Source organism: Lathyrus oleraceus, chromosome 7 (genome assembly GCF_024323335.1).
Source record: "Lathyrus oleraceus cultivar Zhongwan6 chromosome 7, CAAS_Psat_ZW6_1.0, whole genome shotgun sequence".
In the NCBI taxonomy this organism is placed as follows: domain Eukaryota; kingdom Viridiplantae; phylum Streptophyta; class Magnoliopsida; order Fabales; family Fabaceae; genus Lathyrus; species Lathyrus oleraceus.
Genome location: NC_066585.1, coordinates 291,284,681 through 291,291,453, shown reverse-complemented (window position 1 = coordinate 291,291,453; position 6,773 = coordinate 291,284,681). Strand labels below are relative to the sequence as shown.

Genomic DNA, 6,773 nt, shown 5'->3' with positions numbered 1-6,773 from the left:
TTTTGCGATGAAAATGGAATCTCTCACAACTTCTCGGCACCAAGGACTCCTCAACAAAATGGAGTGGTGGAGAGAAAGAATAGGTCTCTCATTGAGCTTGCAAGAACAATGCTTAGCGACTCCAATCTTCCAAAATACTTTTGGGCAGATACGGTAAGCACGGCATGCTTTGTAAGTAATCGAGTCAATATTAGACCTATCTTGAAGAAAACTCCTTATGAACTTTTCAAGGGAAGAAAACCAAACATAGCCTACTTTCATATCTTCAGATGCAAATGCTTTGTCCTCAATAATGACAAAGATAATCTCGGTAAGTTCGATGAAAAATCCGCCAAAGGTATATTTCTTGGTTATTCTCTCTCTAGCAAAGCTTATAGGATTTATAACAAAAGAACTTTAACTATTGAGGAATCTATGCATGTATCATTTGATGAAACTAACCCCTCCAAGGAGGATATTATTGTTGATAATGATGATGATTTAGTAGATATTCCTCAAGAGATAGATTTCACATCCGGTAATGAAAATCAACCGGAACACCATGAAGAACAAGATCCACAAGACGCAAACATCAATGATCTACCTAAAGAATGGAGAACTCATAGAGACCATCCAATCGACAAGATTATTGGTGACATTAGTCAAGGAGTCTCAACAAGATTGAATTTAAAGGATGCTTGCTTAAACATGGCTTTTGTCTCTCAAATTGAACCTTCCAAAGTTGATGAAGCCTTATGAGACGACCAATGGATCATTGCTATGCAAGAAGAACTCAATCAATTTGAAAGAAATCAAGTTTGGGAACTTGTTCCGAGACCTAGCAATAAACACATCATTGGAACTCGATGGGTCTTCAAAAACAAACTTGACGAAAATGGCATCATTGTTCGTAACAAAGCAAGGCTGGTCGCACAAGGCTACAACCAAGAAGAAGGAATTGATTTCGAAGAAACATTCGCTCCGGTAGCAAGGTTAGAAGCTATACGCCTTTTACTTGCTTATGCTTGCTCACTAAACTTTCCAGCTTTTTCAAATGGATGTCAAAAGCGCATTCCTTAATGGCTACATCAACGAAGAAGTTTACGTAAAGCAACCCCCGAGCTTTGAAGATTTCAAGAATCTCTTACATGTTTTCAAGCTAAGAAAGGCTCTTTATGGATTGAAACAAGCGCCTAGGGCTTGGTATGATCGACTTAGCAACTTTCTTTGTGAAAAAGGTTTTGAAAAAGGCAAGGTTGAAAAAACACTTTTCATCAAAAGAATCAAGAACAACACATTGTTGGTACAAGTATACGTTGATGATATCATATTCGGATCAACAAACAAAGATATGTGTGAAGAATTCTCCTCAATGATGCAAGGAGAATTCGAGATGTCCATGATGGGTAAAATGAATTATTTTCTCGGCTTACAAATCAAGCAACTAGACGATGGTATCTTCATAAATCAATCCAAGTATTGCAAAGAACTCTTGAAAAGATTCGACATGGATAGTTGCAAGCAAATGTCTACCCCTATGGGATCCAGAACTTATGTTGATCAAGACGAATCCGGTACTTCAATTGATATCACCAAATATCGAGGTATGATTGGTTCCTTGTTGTATTTGACGGCAAGCCGTCCTGACATAATGTTTAGTGTATGTCTCTGTGCTCGTTTTCAAGCTAATCCAAAGGAATCACATCTCATCGCCGTCAAACGAATCATGAAGTATCTCAAGGGAACGACAAATGTTGGCTTATGGTATCCTAAAGGTAGTATGTGCAATTTAATTGGTTACTCTGACGCGGATTATGCAGGATGTAAAAACAGATAGGAAAAGCACGAGTGGAACATGTCACATTCTCGGAAATGCACTAGTTTCATGGGCATGCAAGAAACAAGCGTGTGTTGCTCTGAGTACAGCCAAAGCAGAATATATAGTAGCAGGCAACTCTTGTGCTCAGATACTCTGGCTAAAGCAACAACTTCGAGATTTCGGAATAGATCTCGGATGTATTCCGCTAAGATGTGACAACACAAGTGCCATCAACATTACGAAAAATCCAATCATGCACTCAAGAACGAAGCATATCGACATCCGCCATCACTTCCTTCGTGACCACGTGCTCAAAGGGGATGTTGAAGTTACATTTGTGGATACTCATAACCAACTGGCCGACATTTTCACCAAGCCTCTCGCAAAGGAACCTTTTTACAAAATTCGAAGAGAGCTTGGAATATTGGATGAAGGTGACATATAAACTCGTCATAACCTTTCTTATGTTGAACTAGGGTAAAGGTACGCAAAAACATTATTATCTTACCAAAGAATAGAAAAAATGGTGTTTTGAACTCTTAATTGCTACTTTTTTACAAAATTTTCAATAAGTAACCAGATACCACATCCTTGTTAATCGGTTAACCAGTAGCAAATTTGAATTCTGGGGCATTTTTTCTATCAGGCAACAGATTACCACATTTCTGTTAACCGGTTAACCAGTAGCGTTTCTGACTTCTGTGTTACTTTTTGTTTAACGTAACCGCTTACCACATTTCCTGTAACCGGTTACCTCGCTGTTGTTCTATTTTTTTTTTTGAAAAATAAATTTCATTTTTTTAATTCATATCTTTTAAATATTATGGCTCTTTATTATATTATGTTTTGTATGCTTTTTATATGCATGATCTCCAAACTGTTATTTTGTCTTGTCCCATCCTTTTCGATAATGACAAAGGGGGAGAAGAGATTCTCTAGCATATATTGTATGTATCTAACAAACTTGCAGGAACTCAAAATTTCAAAGTCTCCAAATAAATCAAGAATTTAGGGGGAGCATTATCATAGGGGGAGCAAACGTGTTAGAACATCAAGTCCGATGACTCTTTCAAGAATCGCCTTTTGAATCGGGTTGTCATCATCAAAAAGGGGGAGAATGTGAAAATATGGCTTCTCGAGTATTTTGATGAAGACAACGATGCACGTACAGGGTTAATCATCAAAGAATGGATCAAGACTTCAATAGAGCAAATTCACACAAAGTTTCAATCATACATAGCTCAAAGTCGCTCGAGAAATTGATCACAAAGGTATTGGAGTTTAATCTTAGTTAATGTATATATATAAAGTGTTCAATTGATTGTTGCATGCATAATATGATATGGACACTTAGAATTTATTTCAAAATGGTTACATCTTTTAAAAGTTCTCAATTTTTCCTTTTTTCAATAGTGGTAACCGGTTAACACTTTTGGGGTAACCGGTTAACCCGAAACAAAATTCAATTTCTAGGCAGATTTTGTTAGCATGTAACCGGTTAACACTTTCATGGTAACCGGTTACACAGTTTAAAATTTGAAATTTTCTTAACGTTACAATTAATGTAACCGGTTAATACAATTTGGGTAACCGGTTACTACTGGGAATTTTTGTAGAAAAATTGCAACTTTTCATATTTTCAATTCATGCTTCTTCTCTATGAACCATGGCGTCCATTGGTTGTTTGCACCTGGTTAAAGAGGTTCATAGAAGGTTCAATAATTTGTCTAAATTAATTTCTTCATTATCTTTTGCTTTCGTGAAAGACTCCACAACCTCAAAAGTGATATAATTAACTTGACTTTCGCATATCCCGATAAAACTAACTTTCAGAAATTAACCTATGGATATGGTGAAATTATATTTTAAAAATGGGTTTTCTAGGTGAAAGCTATATATCCTAACCGTTGGAGGACACTAGAGTATTACTTTTAGTTTACAATGCATCTATGAATTTTCTAAATTGATTTCTTCCTTATCTGTTGTCTTTGTGATAGACTCGACAACCTCAAAAGCGAAACAATTAAGTTGACTATTCCATAAAATTAACTTACTAAAGTTTAACTTTCGGATATGGTGGTATTATATAAAAAATGTTCCGTTGTCGGGAATCAAACCCAGGTCTTCGGGGACGCCTGATATCCTGACAGCTAGACGACAATATAGTATTAGTTTTAATTTACAATGCATTAATAATTTCTCTAAACTGATTTCTTCCTTATCTTTTGCCTTCGTGAAAGACTCCACAACCTCAAAAGCGATATGGTTAACTTGACTTTCCAACATGCCGAAAAATTTAATTTTAGAAATTAACTTATAGATATAGTGAAATTATATAAAAAATGTGAGTCTCCTAGGTGAAAGCTAGATATCCTAACCGTTGGAGGACACTGGAGTATTTCTTTTAGTTTACAATGTATCAATGATTTATCTAAATAGATATCCTCAAAAGCGAAACAATTAAGTTGACTATTCCATAAAATTAACTTACTAAAGTTTAACTTTCGGATATGGTGGTATTATATAAAAAATGTTCCGTTGTCGGGAATCAAACCCAGGTCTTCGGGGACGCCTGATATCCTGACAGCTAGACGACAATATAGTATTAGTTTTAATTTACAATGCATTAATAATTTCTCTAAACTGATTTCTTCCTTATCTTTTGCCTTCGTGAAAGACTCCACAACCTCAAAAGCGATATGGTTAACTTGACTTTCCAACATGCCGAAAAATTTAATTTTAGAAATTAACTTATAGATATAGTGAAATTATATAAAAAATGTGAGTCTCCTAGGTGAAAGCTAGATATCCTAACCGTTGGAGGACACTGGAGTATTTCTTTTAGTTTACAATGTATCAATGATTTATCTAAATTGATTAAGATGCGTATACCACATGCCAATGGTTGTATTAAATATAAAACGTTCCATTGCCGGAATTGAACCCGGGTCTCCTGGGTGAAAGCCAGATATCCTAACCGCTGGACGACAACGGAGAATTTATTTTTAATTTACAATGCATCAATAATTTGTCTAAATTAATTTCTTCATTATCTTTTGCTTTCGTGAAAGACTCCACAACCTCAAAAGTGATATAATTAACTTGACTTTCGCATATGCCGATAAAACTAACTTTCAGAAATTAACCTATGGATATGGTGAAATTATATTTTAAAAAGTGGGTTTTCTAGGTGAAAGCTATATATCCTAACCGTTGGAGGACACTAGAGTATTACTTTTAGTTTACAATGCATCAATGAATTTTCTAAATTGATTTCTTCATTATCTGTTGTCTTTGTGATAGACTCGACAACCTCAAAAGCGATACAATTAAGTTGACTATTCCATAAAATTAACTTACTAAAGTTTAACTTTCGGATATGGTGGTATTATATAAAAAATGTTCCGTTGTCGGGAATCGAACCCAGGTCTTCGGGGACGCCTGATATCCTGACAGCTAGACGACAATATAGTATTAGTTTTAATTTACAATGCATTAATAATTTCTCTAAACTGATTTCTTCCTTATCTTTTGCCTTCGTGAAAGACTCCACAACCTCAAAAGCGATATGGTTAACTTGACTTTCCAACATGCCGAAAAATTTAATTTTAGATATTAACTTATAGATATAGTGAAATTATATAAAAAATGTGAGTCTCCTAGGTGAAAGCTAGATATCCTAACCGTTGGAGGACACTGGAGTATTTCTTTTAGTTTACAATGTATCAATGATTTATCTAAATTGATTTCTTCATTATCTTTTGTCTTTGTGATAGACTCCACAAAACCTCAAAAACGATACATTTAAGATGCGTATACCACATGCCAATGGTTGTATTATATATAAAACGTTCCATTCCCGGGAATTGAACCCGGGTATCCTGGGTGAAAGCCAGATATCCTAACCGCTGGACGACAATGGAGAATTTATTTTTAATTTACAATGCATCAATAATTTGTCTAAATTAATTTTTTCATTATCTTTTGCTTTCGTGAAAGACTCCACAACCTCAAAAGTGATATAATTAACTTGACTTTCACATATGCCGATAGAACTAACTTTCAGAAATTAACCTATGGATATGGTGAAATTATATTTTTAAAAGTGGGTTTTCTAGGTGAAAGCTATATATCCTAACCGTTGGAGGACACTAGAGTATTACTTTTAGTTTACAATGCATCAATGAATTTTCTAAATTGATTTCTTCATTATCTGTTGTCTTTGTGATAGACTCGACAACCTCAAAAGCGATACAATTAAGTTGACTATTCCATAAAATTAACTTACTAAAGTTTAACTTTCGGATATGGTGGTATTATATAAAAAATGTTCCATTGTCGGGAATTGAACTCAGTTCTGCAGGGACGCCTGATATCATGACAGCTGAACGACAATGGAGTATTAGTTTTAATTTACAATGCATCAATCATTTGACTAAATTGATTTCTTCATGATCTTTTGCCTTCGTGAAAGACTCCACAACCTCAAAAGCGATATGGTTAACATGACTTTCCAACATGCTGATAAAATTAAATTTCAGAAATTAACTTATGGATATAGTGAAATTATATAAAAAAATGTGAGTCTCCTAGGTGAAACCTAGATATCCTAACTGTTGGAGGACAATGGAGTCTTTCTTTTAGTTTACAATGTATCAATGATTTATCTAAATTGATTAAGATGCGTATACCACATGCCAATGGTTGTATTAAATATAAAACGTTCCATTGCCGGAATTGAACCCGGGTCTCCTGGGTGAAAGCCAGATATCCTAACCGCTGGACGACAACGGAGAATTTATTTTTAATTTACAATGCATCAATAATTTGTCTAAATTAATTTCTTCATTATCTTTTGCTTTCGTGAAAGACTCCACAACCTCAAAAGTGATATAATTAACTTGACTTTCGCATATGCCGATAAAACTAACTTTCAGAAATTAACCTATGGATATGGTGAAATTATATTTTAAAA

The 6,773-nt window shown here is 34.7% G+C and overlaps 1 non-coding gene across 1 annotated transcript; it reads right to left on the bottom strand.

Moving 5' to 3' along the window:
* Window positions 1-5,649: 5,649 nt before the first annotated feature.
* Window positions 5,650-5,721, bottom strand: TRNAE-UUC (transfer RNA glutamic acid (anticodon UUC)). The gene has a single exon. It is a non-coding gene; the product is annotated as a tRNA-Glu (tRNA).
* Between the last annotated feature and the right edge of the window lie 1,052 nt (window positions 5,722-6,773).